Source organism: Mastigoproctus giganteus, chromosome 7 (genome assembly GCF_048544385.1).
Source record: "Mastigoproctus giganteus isolate SK-2022 chromosome 7, ASM4854438v1, whole genome shotgun sequence".
Lineage (NCBI taxonomy): Eukaryota > Metazoa > Arthropoda > Arachnida > Uropygi > Thelyphonidae > Mastigoproctus > Mastigoproctus giganteus.
In genome coordinates, this window is record NC_143581.1 from 27,703,324 (window position 1) to 27,718,493 (window position 15,170).

The window sequence follows — 15,170 nt, forward strand, 5'->3', positions numbered from 1 at the left end:
CTAATTTATTATAGAAATTTTCCCCACTGAAAATAATCTATTAATAACTGTTATTTTTCCTTTGGGCAGTTTGTTTTTCTTAATGACAGCTTTCGTGTCTAAATATTTTTTCATAAAAAGTTATTTAAAAAAATATATGAATTATTTTACATTATTTAAATTAATTTAAAGAATGCCAGTCTTTTTTTTTTTAATAAGAAAAACATAAAAATTATCAAAAAAATGAATAATATCTTGAGGAGAATCCAATCACGAAAGCTGTCATTAAGAAAACCAAACTGCCCAAAGGAAAAATAATAAGAAAAGTGGTTGGATTGTACATGTTTCCATGAATTTATATTATTGAAGAGAAAGAAAACTGCTAGTTTAAACCTAAGAAACTGATTAAGAATTAATCTCCTTATCATGGATGACAAAGAAATCGAAGAATGTCTCTCTTCGCTTACCAATTAGTCCAAATATTTTTTTCTAAAGAAAAAAACTGATCCAGAATTACAAAAATCAAAACAGTTAAGCATATTCTTTTCATCACTAACCGTGCAATTTCAATTTCTCTGAATAAAAACCGAGAAAAAATCAAGATGTAGTTCTCTGTACAGGTGTGTGAATGGAAAAGTAGGTTCATGCAGGTGTTTTTGCTTTTTATTTTAAAGCTTGGGGCAATACGACACGACCATGACTCCCTTTAGTACGATGTATGTATGTCAGTAGGTACATACGTAAATAGCTCCGAGATACAGGCATACAGGAGAGAGAGAAAGAGAGACTGTCCACACTCATCTGTCCATTGTTGTTCTAAAACACGGCAGTACAATTATTTTACTCTCCAATTCGCCCACGTGTGTCGAAGCGTTAAAATTTCCACTTGACTAACGGCTCGAAGAACATTATAGTTTAGTCAGAGCACAAAAATGAAGTGACCAAGTCCAAAAATCTGCGACCCACTTAAAATCTTATCTATGATGTCAGAAACAATTAAAAGCATGTCTCTGTTCCACTTTAGAAAACACGTGCGAAGGAAAGTGAATGTGAGAAAGTCACTGATGCAGCGATTATTCTCCTACCTGTTCTGGTACGAAAAAGAAGCCACGGAGGTTTTCATTTTTAACAGACCCCGTTATTATGACTGGAGGTAATGAGAAAGCACGAGAAAACTATATTTTTCTTATTTTGTCCCATTATTCATATGAGCATACACTGAGTAGTCACATTATTAGGCACACCTGCCCAACAGCGAATCTAGCCCTAACAACAAGCTGGATTATTCATATCATGAACTCAAGGAGGTGTCTAAAGTGTGCTACATGAGTTCATCATAGTTGAGTTCATCCGTATGAACTTAACTATCAGTCTCAAGTTTTTTTTCCTATTTTGTCGCATTATTCATATGCGCATACACTGAGTAGTCACGTTATTAGGCACATCTGCCCAACAGCGAGTAGGTCTCTCAAATCTAGCTCTATGAACAAGCTGGATTCTTCATATCATGAACTCAAAGAGGTGTCTAAAGTGCGCTACATGAGTTCATCAGTATGAACTTAACTATCAGTCTCACTCCCCCCCCCCTCCCCTCCCAGAAAGTCGGTTTTTCGTCCATTAAAACAGGTAAAAGAGACCAGAGAATTCGCGCATTTATGGACATAATACACATTGATGGATGAAGTTTTTTTCTTCCTTTCCACGTGATTTATATCACATGGTATGCAAACGTGATGCTGTATATACATAGCTGATACTGAATTTGAAATAAATAAATAGAAATAGCATTTTCTCTTTTCCGGGAATTTCCTGTTTCTCGGTAAGATAAACTGCATCCGTGATGTGAAAGTCACTTTCGTAAGACGCGGATAGGGAAGACCTTATCAGTGACAAGATTATCAATAACACAATCAGTCCACCTGATCAGTTTACAGTTTTTATTAGGTTATTAGCTTCACAATAATTTTCTATTATATCTTAAGGAAAATCCTACTATAATGAACATACAAATTTGATTTTTATTAGGTTTATAGGTTTCTTCCTCTCCTGCTGTGCGTAATCTCTGGGTTTTCATCCTTAGAGAAAGGAAACTGAGGATCAGAGAACACACAGATGCGATTTACTATTCACTTCTTGCAATAAGAAAGCCATACAAGTAAAACGTACTTCGCAGATGTGCACAAGAATGAGTAATATTGAGAAACAGGAAAAACCCAAAGGGGGAGAGTAGCAGTACAAATAACTTCCAATTCTAATAAATGCTAACATTTCTATCCTTTAAAGTCAGTTCCAATCCCAAATTTACATAAAAATATATTGCAAAGTGGGGAGGGAAGAAACGAATCTTCTTGAATTCCAGAACGAGAAGAGTGTTTAAGTAGAAATGTGTGTGTACAACATATACGTTTCTTCTTAATTATATATACCAATTTATTAAAACTTGCCAGTAGCCTTGGAGAGATTTGACACTCATCAATATTGTTAGCACAGTTATGGTAGAATCAGCCGGATGTAATAGAATATTAACGTGTACACCACAAATGCGTCAGTAGGGAACAAAAGCCCCGCACGTGTCCAGGAAACACAAAAATAACTCGAATATGAGACAAAACGTTGGTTTATGCATGTGTGGGTAGAGGTATACTGAAGTCGTGCTTAGTACAGGTTTACCAAAATGTTAAATGACACACATCTTTCGTTGTTAACGCGACTACAACTAACTATTACTTGAAACAGTTAGAACACAGAACGCGGTGCAAAAGTCACTCGAGAATAAACTTAAAACTAACACAAATGTATCAAAATTACAGCCAAGTTACATTCAATTTCTTAACACTGAAAATGTTCTAGAAAGATCGTCGATTAGTCTAGAAATTACAACGCGACTGAAGCGCCACCTGAGATTCACTGTATCGCAACAAAAATATGTATATATTTAAAAAATATATAAAATCGATATAAATAATTGGGTTTATACTCCAAGATTTGTATATCAATTTCAAAAATATGTTATGATTTGTTAGCGTACCATTATGATTCAATAAATTCGTTGAATGTATTAAGTAGCTAGTATAAAATACTTCAAATCATTTACTATCATAAAATATTATATTTAATTTATTTTTAATTCTCATTTAGAATGTAAAAAAATTATTCCAAAAATTTAGAATCTGTAAATATATTTTTTTTAAACCCTTTGTTTGTGTTACATGATATTATGTATTAGCTATCCTCGTGGAGTTATTTCATCATTGCCAAAGTTTAGTGTTCATCCAAGTGATAGATTCGAAGTCCGGAATGCGAACCTCACTCTATCTGTCAATCGCTGTGTACTTCTTAGAACTGATTTCTCTTCATTTCCCCTATATGCGCAACTAACAAATAATCTTTTACTAACCCTTATCTTTATGCCGACCGTCACGCGCTGTTTTGATTGTCACGTGAATGAACGACTTGACTAATGCCTGCGCACCCTTCTCGGTGTAATCACTAAATTCTGTAGTGACGTTAGTTGACGTTTTTAAAGACCAAAGTGCAACATGTTACTCCGAAGACAACAATAAAAACATACACTACCACCTAAAAGTTTGGAATCCTGCTTCATTTTTCTTAATTTCAAAGTTTTTTGTTAAAATAGGACCAACTTATTTACCAATTTTCATTAAAATATTTTCTGTTAAGCATAAAAATAAAAAAAAAACTTAAATAATATTTAAGAAATTTCTAGAATATTCCACAGAAGTGTACAAGATTCTTGAACGTGGAAGAACATTGCAGATGATTCTATAGTGTTTTGCAATAATATAAATTGAGGAGTCTGAACCACTAGCGTAGCTACCCTTTTTCGGGCCCGGAGGCAAAGAACATGTTCGGTCCCCTACTTAATTAATGAAAATTGCAAAAACAGGAGCCATCCAAAGACACCGGGCCCCTAAAGAGCCCGGAGGCAATTGCCTTCCCTGCCTACATGGTAGCTACGCCACTGGTCTTAACTATAACTTATTCCATGAGAAGTATTGGCAAAAAACACTAGCTGGAGTACAAATTGGCATCGACGATTCAAGGAGACTGGCCCTTTAAAGGACAAACCACAATCAGAACGCTTGTAACCAGGGAAGTTACAAGCGTTTAGAAGTCTAACACTGACTTCTAAACGCCATCGAAGACTTACTGCACCTAAAATCTGAATTGAATTCAATAGGAACAGAGAAACTCCTGTGTCACCATCCACTGTAAAACTTCGTCTTAAACAAGCAGGACTTCGTGGTTGGGTAGCGATCCGAAAACCCTTATTAAAACCGGAAATCTTAAAAAAAATGGTTGGCTTAGGCTAAGAGCCATCAACATCGGACAACTGAAGAGTGGGTAAGTGTACTATGGACGGATGAATCCAAATTTGAAATTTTTGATTCCAAGCGCTGAGTTTATATGAAGCGATCAACTGAAGAAAAAAGTTGGGCCACATTCTTTAGTGTCTACACTCAAGTACGGTGGTGGTTCCATCATGATCTGCGGTTGCTGGTTTGTCTGGAGTGGGTGACATCGTCAGAATTGAAAGCTATTTAAGAAAAGAAGGCTACTATGAAAGCATTCTTGAACATAATGCAATATCCTCTAGACTTCGACTTTGTGGAAGAATTTTTATTACAAGAAAATGACCTGAAGCACAACTCTAAGCTGTGCAGGGATTTTCTAGAAACTAAACAACAGGAAAGAGACATTGCAAATTATTATGTGGCCACCCTAATCGCCTGATTTAAACCCAATGGAGCTTTTATGGAATTATGTAGACCACCAATTCTGCCCATCTTCACAAAATTTATAGGAAACCTTGCAGATCGCTTGGAATAATGATAGTCAAGGTACTATTTAAAGTTAATCAACAGAATGCCACGTCTGTACAAGGCAGGGATAAAACCTTGTAGAGATTATTTTGATGAAAAATCTGTTTAGTTGTTAATATTACTCATTTCGTCGAATACTTTTTTGCTAGTTTGCATTGTGTTTTTTTTTACGGACGTGTGGTATTAAGATTGGAGGCAAACAAATACCATACATCCGTAACTTGAAATATCTTGATGTAGTTTTAGATGACCGACTACACATCACCAATCTTCTCGAAAAGGTCAAGAAATTTACTATGGCTATAGTGAGAATTACAAAATCTGACTGGGTTTTGGCAGGAAGACGCTCTTGCTCTACTAAAAGCTGTGTTTCTTTCAATTGTCCCTTATGGTTCTCCTATGTGGATTGAGCGTGTTAAAACTGTAAAGTTTCGACTTGAACTGTACTCTCTTCAGCATTCAATGCTTCTTTTTACGCTACGTGCCTGCAGGACAGTTTCTACGGATGCCCTACAAGTAGAAGAACTCTTTATTGCATACCAAAGGCACACGCCGTACACAATACCCTTCACGGCTACAAGTCAGGGGTTAAACCAGGGACTTTCTTCTTGCACCCTGCTTTGCCTTTCAGGATTATCCTTAATAATACTAAAATTCACGAAGCATTCAATGACTTATTTAAGTTTCTTTCTTTTTTTCTCAAGTATGGGAACTAGAGAAATCTGCTGGCACCCACCGATTTATCAATGCCTTCGGTGGTTGCGGGATCTGCCCCTTTTTGGGCAATTCAGTTAATACAGGCCCAACTCCTGCTGAGGATGGGTATCGCTTTGCTGCTGCCCGGTTAAGTTGGCACAAACAAACCACATGTGATTTACATTTGGCCAAACTACAACATTCTGTAAACAATACGATGATAACTGGCAGAGTTGAACTCTGTTCCGGGGGCCGCCGCTACACTGAATAGTTGCATGTATATACTGAAAGGACAGAATTCATGGGACATCTGGTTCTTGGACAACGCGATGTTATCACCCCTCTCGCTAGTGGACGAACCCACCGCTTGGCAGGTATATAGATACACTGCATTCACGTACACGATAATTCGATGTCAGTATGGATAAACGTCTGACTTAACCGACTTTGAAAGAGGGATGATAGTGGGTGCCCGACGCATGGGTCACTCTATCGCGTTGGTGGTACAGAAATTGCACTCTCCCTGTTCGACAGTATCAACAGTGTATCGGGAATACATCATTTCCGGAATAACATCTCATCGTGGAGAACGCTATGGGCAGAGAATGTTGATGGATGAACATGGCCGTCGACGTCTGTCTCACATTGTTTCAGCCAACCGGAGAGAGACAGTGGCACAAATCATCGCCGACTTCAACGAGAGAGGTGCCAGAAATGTCTCCACCAAGACCATCAGGCGATAAGTTATGGGAGTCGCCCCCCCCCACCAGAGTCCCATTGCTAACACCACGACACAGGAATCTACGCCTCAACTGGGCGAAAGAACATCGACACTGGACCTTTGATGATTGTCGACGGTCTCCTGGTCCGATGAGTCCCGTTTCCAGTTATTTCGAGCTGACGGGAGGGTGCGTATCTGGCATAAACCGCAGGAACCTATGCACCCGTCATATCAACGAGGAACTGTTCAGGCAGGTGGACGGTCGACAATGGTCTGGGGCGTGTTCAACTGGCACACGATAGGACCTCTACTACGTCTAGACGCATCTCTGAACGGCCCAGGTTACGCCTTGCAGACTATCTGCATCCCTTCATGGTCATCGTACACCCACATCGGGCAATGGATTCTTCCAGAAGGACAATGCACCTCCTCACAGAGCCGTGGTGACAAGAACATGGTTCGAAGAGCATTCCGCAGATTTTACCACTATGGAATGGCCTCCGCGTTCAGCGGACATGAACCCTGGGGGAGTATCTTTGGGATGCTGTGGAAAGGTCTCTTCGGGCTTTGCATCCTCCACACAGGAATGTGATGGAATTATGGACAGGGGTGCAGCAAGCTTCGATAGAAATAAATTTTCAGGAATTTCTAAAAGCTTAATAGTAATAATTACAAATTATAATATTTGAAAACGTATATTAATCAAAAATTTATTAAACGCATGGATGAGAGTTATCATGCATCATTTTTAAACACATATATCAAAACGAGTAAAAATCAATATACATTTTGATGAAAGAATCATGGAGACTGTCATTCATATCGAGTAATAAAAGCTTTTCTTATTTACTGTGAGATTTTACCGCCTTCTCTAAATTCGTTCCACATTTTGAATTTATTGAACTCTCACTAATGTTATACTTTATTGTAATTCTGACCTCTTTCCTTGACCTCTTTGTTGTTTGACAGTGAGGTCAACACAATAGTTGCACTTTTATCCTGGATGTATAAAATTTCCCTTTGAATCAAGTTTATAAATAATAGGTGTAAACACGTGTAAAACTGCAGTTAAATCTTAACTGTGTGATGTAAGATTTTGGATGTGCTTAAATCCATCGACAACAGAATGTCTTGTACTACAGTTTATTGTCAATATAAGACCTGTTTTATAAAGACAATGACGTCATCATTCTGGAACAGTTTCGTTGGAGTGCGTCCATTTTGAATTCCACTTGTATTTGTCATTCTTCAAGTGTCTTCTTGATATTTTTGTTGCTCAGTATTTCCATCATTTCTGAAATGGTTCAGAGAAAACGGGCTCTAAGAAATAGTGATTTCTTTCCCTTCTTTTCAGCAACCTAATTATTTCTATTCTCTTTCTGGGATTGTTTTCGTCTAAAATAATTTGCAAATATTTTTACTGAAATTTATTTCGTGTATGGATTTAATTAATTTATTTTACTATTTATAAAGCTTATTTTATTTATATTATTATTGATAAAAATCAATTTTTTTCTTAATAAATTTTTATTTGTATATTATATATTATAATTATATATTATAATTATATATTATTATATATTATAATTATATATTATCGTATATTATAATTCCAAAAATAATTCCAGATAGTAAATAAAAAAACCGGAATGAGTTAGAAAGTCAAAATGGGATTTTTCTTTCAATCTTTACAGCAGATTTCTTGCGTATGGTGAACGTAGCAATTGCACTTACCTAATGTTGTTGTTGTGACCAGGGCCTTGGGTGCCCGGATGCAAAAGGAGTTAAAGGCCTCGTTTATTGATATTGAGACTTTGATGGCTCCCTCTAGATCGGGGCCCTGGTGCAGCGCATCTTTCACCTCCCGTTTGCACGGCCCTGGTTGTGATCGTAATTGAAGCTAGTCAAACTGCGACCCTCAGCATGTACTGAACGATTGGGCTTACAGGGGCAGTGAATAACTGTTTGCCCCACCTAGAAATATATGAGTTACGGCTAGCAGCTTCTTCTCTATGTAGCCACCTTCTGCAGCTGTTCTGTCTGTTGTGCGGGATTGTTTTGTCCGTTATTATGGCGTTGTCCCAGTACAGCTTGTGGGTCGGGTTCTCTAGTATTGCCTGGCGTTTGTCTTTGTGATACAGTACACTTTGTTTGATCAACTGGTATTTCCTTGCTAGCTTCTGATGTATTATTCTGGCTAACTATTAGTGTCTATGAGTGTACTCTATCTGGGTGATCACTCTGCATCCCGCAGTGATGCGTTGGATCCTTTCTGAGGCCAGGTGGAATCTTCTACATGTGTCGTCTGACACTCCGGGCTCATTCGCGATATATTTTCTATAGTTTCTGATGTTCATTATCTGGTTTTGGATGGTGAGCATGAATCCTTCAGTTTCGGGGAAGAGCGTCCCGCTCGTGACCCATACATTGGAATCCATTTTATCTATGTGATCTTGACGGAGGTCGTTGTATTGTCTGCCATGGAGTGTCTTCTTTGCACATTTTCCTAGCTTCGTTTATGCCGTCTGGGCGGGAGGGGACTTCTCGTTTAGGTTGAGTGGGATATGCTGCTTGTCTATCTTCTTCCTTCAGATTAGCTATCACTGTTTTCTGTTGCTCGATGAGATCTATTAGGCCCCTTCCTCCTTCTTTCCGAGCTATTGTCAGTCTCTCCACGGCTGACTTCGGGTGGTGTTGGTGGCTCATGGTCATCATTGTCCTTGTCTTTCTCATGATATCCTCCAGCTCGGTGTTAATCCAATCTATGATCCCGAAGGAGTACGTTAGCACTTGGAATGCATAGGTGTTTATGGCTTTAACTGTGTTCCCTCCGTTCAACTTTGCTTTTAGCAGGCTTCTGTGTCTCTGATGGTACTTTTCGGTCGGGCAGGCCTTGATTTGCTTGTGCTGTAGTTGCTGAGCCTGCATCATCCCCATGTATTTGTAGGTCTCTCCCTCTATCATGGCGTCGATCTCTTTACCAGTCTGCCGCTGGCAGTTTCGGCCAATTAATTTCCTATGATCCTAATATCATTGCTGAATTCTTCGGTGATCCGGAGTAGTTGCTTCTTGATTGCTGCGTAGAGCTTGATGTCATCCATGTACATTAGGTTGGTGAGGATGTACAGGTGTTTCCTTCCTTACTTCTTTGAGATTATATCCATACTTGCTGCTGTTGAGCATAGTGGATAGCGGGTTGAGTGCTAGGCAGAACCACAGTGGGCTCAGGATATCTCCCTGAAAGATTTCTCTCCTGACGGGGATCGGTCTAGTTGTGATAAATCTCGACATTGATGGTGGTACTCCATTTCGCCATGGTTGCTTCTACGAAGTTTATCACTGTCGGATTGACTTTGTCGATCTTCATCATCTCTATTGGCCAGCTATGAGGCGCGGAGTCGAAGACCTTGCGGTAATCGATGTGGGCTGTGTATAGGTTGCAGTGCTTCTTGTAGACTTAACTGCGGCATCTATGGTTAATTGTTTCTTACATTCTTTGCTCATCCGCTTGCACCCTTTCTGCTGTTTGGGCCATTATGTTCTGGCTCTCCAAGCGGTCTTGTTCTTGTCCAAGTTTATTATTATTATTATTATTATTATTATTATATTAGATTGGACCAACACGGAGCTGGAGGTGATTATGAGATCGACCAGGATAATGATTACGAACAGCTACCAACACCACCCGAAGTTGGCCACGAGAGACTGACCATAGCCCGTAAAGAAGGAGGGAGGGGATTGACTAACTTCATTGAACAAGGGAAGAAGGCGATTAAGAACCTGCAGGGATTACTTCCCAGAAAACGCAGCACCAATCTACCAAAACATAAGAAAGATAGGCAAACGGCACAGAACACTCAATCTTAACAGGGAGACCACACTCACACAGACAGAAAAAGATGGGTGAAGACATTTCATGTCAGACACTACAATGACCCCTCCCTAGACTGCATATACAAGTTGACTTTCAACTCTTGGCTCATGAACGGAAAGCTCTTCCCAGAGAGCGAAGGATTCGTGTTCGCCATCTAAGAGCAGGTAATTGACAAAAGGAACTACAGGAAATACATCGGCAAGAACCCTGGATGACAGATGTCGATGATATTACCTGGCCAGAGAAACCATCCAGCACATTACCACAGGATGCAAGGTGATTCCCCAGACGAAGTACATTCACAGACACGACCAGATCGTCAGGATAATACATCAGAAGCAAGCGCTAAAACAACAGCTGATCAAAGAAGGTTTACCGTATTATAAGTACGAACTGTAGGCTGTACTAGAAACCTCTCAAAGACTATACTGGGACCGTGCCATAAAAATCAAATCAAATTATTTATTAGGGTCACCCATAATTGATTACATCTACCCATGTGTTTTGGGTCTGTAAATTGAGTGTGTTCTCTGGTTGATTTGCCTGTTTTGCTGGACGAAAAACCCCAGTTTCTGAGGAAAAAACCTTGCTATCTACGCCTGAGACCGACTAACTGAGCCACGGAGTGAAAAAAAGCCCATTAAAGTTCCTCGCGTCATCGACGGGATTCGAACCCGATCCTTTTCCACCCGGTGTGGGGAGGACGGTGACGATACCACTGTGCCACCCGCGCAGACAACCGTGCCATAATAAAGGACAAGATGATCCCGCACAACAGACGAAACATAACACCCTCATCGACAAGAATGAAATGGCTACCTAGCTGATCGACATCGCGGTGCCTAACACCGGCAACCTCCAGAAAAGATTAGGAAGTACTCAAACCTAAGACAGGAAGTCAAAGATATGTGGCAAAAAGAACAAGTAATGACCATCCCGATCACCGTGTCAACCACTGGTATGGTGCCAAAGAGCCTCCATAAGAACCAAGCAGCAATAGGCTTCCCAAAGAACGCCTACATGGAACTCCAGAAAGCCGTGATCCTGAACACCTGTAGGATAGTAAGAGAGTTCCTCGACCAACATTGACAATAACAATAGTAACCGGACACAACTAACTACTCCATGCACTTGGTACCACTATTCGTCACGGGAGAGAAAAAATCCCAGAAAGGTTTTATAATATTAATTTTTAATACTGTTTCTTGTGGAACTTTTGAGGAGGTGTCAATAATCTTGGAATCCATCGGGCTGCCACCTCAAACATGTGTGGGACCTTGTGCATTATGGTGCAAAACCCATGGCTAATGTTGGCTTCAGGCAACTGTGGCAGACTGGTCAGTTGCGAGGCTGCCTAAGTACACGTGGTTTGAGTGACCGGGGTTCATGCCCGTGATCTGCTAAATATGGTGCTGTTTCTTGTATTCTCTCTGTGTTGTGAACTCCTCTGACCGCATGGTCTTCCCGGAGTATAAACAGAAAATTTATTTATTTGCTATAAAATTTATAGTTACACATCTGTCTTCAAGAACTAGCTGTTCCACTGTTCGCACAATGGCAGGGTCTCTGGCTGAGATGGGTCCCGGTTTTATGTTTGATACCTTGAAATCCCTATAGCGACAACACAAATTTTGGTTTCTATCTGACAATTCTTTTTTTTTCTTTTTCTTTGCAGCGATGAACGAAGTGAAGTGTCACAATGGATAAAGTGGAATACCGATCAGTGATTTCATTCGTCTTTCTGCTAGGAAAAACACCCAAAACAATCCGTGAAGAAATGATCGCTGTTTAGGGAAGACTGCTCAAGTTATAGTGATGTTGCACATTGGTATAAACAATTCAAATGTGGAAGAACCTCAGTGCATGACTCAGGACGCCCAGCAACTGCTGGAACAGAAGAGAGTGCTGCAAAAATTGTGCCATTAATCTCGGCTTCAAATTAGTGCATGGTCTGAAGAGAAAATCATCCATCAACAGTTGCATAGGAGTAAAGTGTCTGCTAGATGGGGGTCCAGACTTCTGACACCTTACTAGAAGAAGGGCACAATGGGCACATGAAATATCGTCGGTGTGCCAGGAAAAGCAAGAGGAGTTCCTTCACCGATAGTAATTGGGATCCATCACTGTGATCCCGAAACTAAACAAATGCCAAAACAATGAAAGCATGCAGAATCATTATTCTCCCTTCTTCCCCCCCCTCCAAAAAAAAGTCAAAGGTGCAACCAAGTGCTGGCAATGTGATGCTATCAGTGTTTTGGGATCAGCATGGTGCAATACTAAGAGATTACTTTCAAAAGGGCTGCACTGTGACGGCGAAGTATTGTTCCAACCTCCTCTTGGTTTGAAGGGCAGTGAGAGGACTTCTACAAAACTGGTCTGTGGAAGGGTATTGAAAGCTGGCAAAAATGTGTCATCTTGTCTGGTGAATGTTGAAAAAAGTGTAATGCATGGTGCTTGTTTCAACCTGCTATCACAACTACTTCTGGGCGAATCCAAATCTTTTTGAACCCACCCTGGTAATGACCAATTTGAATGCATAATTAATGAGAAAAAAACTCTTTCTCGCAACAATTTCCTATAACTGTTCTAATCGTCCTGAAATCATAGCAACTAGGGCATAGTGTAGTATATTATGAATATTTATTTATTCTAATTGGATGAATTAATAATTTCCGATCACATGGCAGTCATACGCGTATCATTGACTAGTATGTTACTGGTACTGGTGTCCCAGCAAACCAGTTTCTAACGAGTTACGTAGATTGTGAACATAGAAGACACCTTATTTAACCCCTTACTTTCTCAGAGAGCCTGTTCCTTTGCCTCAATTTGATCTTTTCAGTAAGGTCACTTTCAGTTAACCTAGTTTATTAATGAAATTTTAATGACTTTGAGTTCAAACAAATTTCATTTACTGTAAGGCGCAAATGTTTTTTAAACAGCTGTGATTTTATCAGGTAATATTTATGGTTTTGCTTGTTTAACTGGTTGTCAGTGGTGATGGCGACTGTTGAATTTATTACTTCTTTTTTTTTTCCATGTCTGAATGCTCAGCAATAGCCGTTTATTGTTGTTACAATTCTGACAAGATATTGGATAACTGTGCCAATTCTAGAATCAATAGAGATCAAGGTCATTCAGGGGTCGAGTTCATGGTTCCTTTTGACATCATTTTGCCTTGTAAACAGGACTAATAAATCAAATAATTCGTAACAGCATAACTTGTTTTTGTATATTTTTTTGACAAAAACAAGGAGTTGTATTTTTCCGCCCTGATTTTTTCCCTTAATTAATCAAAGAAAAAGAGATAAATATATATCCACGTCTGAGACGTTTGGTAGTTATTTTTCATCATTTTTTAATTAATCTGATTCAAGAAAACATTACTTATTATAAATTTTTTTAAATTTAAAATAGATCTAAAAACTTTTAAAAATTCAAAAACACACAATTTATAGACAATATACGCGGATAAATTAATTTCTTTGTAAACTGGATTATAATTTGTTATGCGTATTGAATTGTGATAAGTTCATCATATTGACAAGACCAAGCTTTCTTGTCCTTGAAGATGATCATTGCTGTTCATCAGGCGCATTATGTCACCCGATGCAATTAATTTATAAGAGCATTCTCCAAACATTGCAGTTGGACAGGCTCTCGTCATGATAGGCAGTGAGAGTAATGGAGCGTTCAACAAAGAGTTGCTGCTGATACCGAATGTCTTGCTAGTGCTGAATACTAATCAGCTTTATTCTGGGACTTGTTTACCATGAATCATGACCAGGGAGAGCAAAATGCCATTCGTGTGCCCTTCTGTAATATAAGTAATAATTGGATAAGCGTTAGGTCACTGGAGTAAAAGAAACAGAATGAGTTACGTCGTATCTTTATCCTACGATGCAACCTCATCAGGAGAATAAGATAAAGATAATTTACTTCCTTGACAAATTTACTTCGCTGATAATTTATTTCGCTAAAATATACATCGGATCTTGAGTTGGACAGCGCTGGAAAACAGTGGAAATTTTTCCTTGTTGAAATATATGTTCAACAAGGAAAGGTTTTGATTTATAAAAATAATTTTGGAATATTTATGAATGTAGAAACAAAGATGTGCAGCATATACCCTCAGTGGCTGCTGAAATATAATTCTTATTCCATAATGGTAACCCTTGATATTACCATGTTGGGACGAGAACAAATATATATTTATGCTTTTGCAATTAAAGATTCTATAAAATGAATGACTCTAAGATAATAAAAGATTCTTGAAGGTAAATTAATAATTTGTATGGCATTCATGACAGCAAAACCTTCACCATCTCTACCAGATCTACCATACAACTGGAAACTGAAATCAGTTAGAGTTATGGAAATTAAAATATATGTTTATTGTTAGGAAAGTTAGAATGGAGAAAATCAGAAAGTTCTGAATTATCTTTCAGCTTGTTGGGACAATAGCAACAGCAAAAAAATCTGACAGAATGAGGTAAACAGTGTTTGGACCAAATATAACCAAACAGAGGAGATTCCTGATTAATCTTTGACGCGGAATATCAGAGTAGGCATATGTACTTATCTACTATACAGCGAGCAGTCGTAGAACGAGTAACTATGGCAAGTGAAGGGAAGCAGATACTTCAGGATAAACTCTTAACTGGGATTTAGATGACTGCTGATATAACTGGACATCGGTGGGACCATTTACATTTGTGAAGTGGCTTAGATTTAGTTTTTCACATTTAATCTTCTTCCTATAGATTAGTCTTGATTGATTGAGCTAAAATGGTAGGTAGGTACAATGCGATAAAAGTTTTATGTATGCTACACACACATGACTAGGTATAACTTGTTAACAAAGTACCTCCCCCACCCACGTGGGATTACATGGACGATGATCATAACGTTGGTTATATTTGCTGCTCATTCATACTGTGTGAAAGAAGCGTGAATTAGATTTCCAAGGATGAGACGAATTATGGGCTTGTTCATACCTTGCCTAGTTAGTTGGTGTTGCGGGGTGGGGGTTGATCATGCCCCCAACAACTCGGGT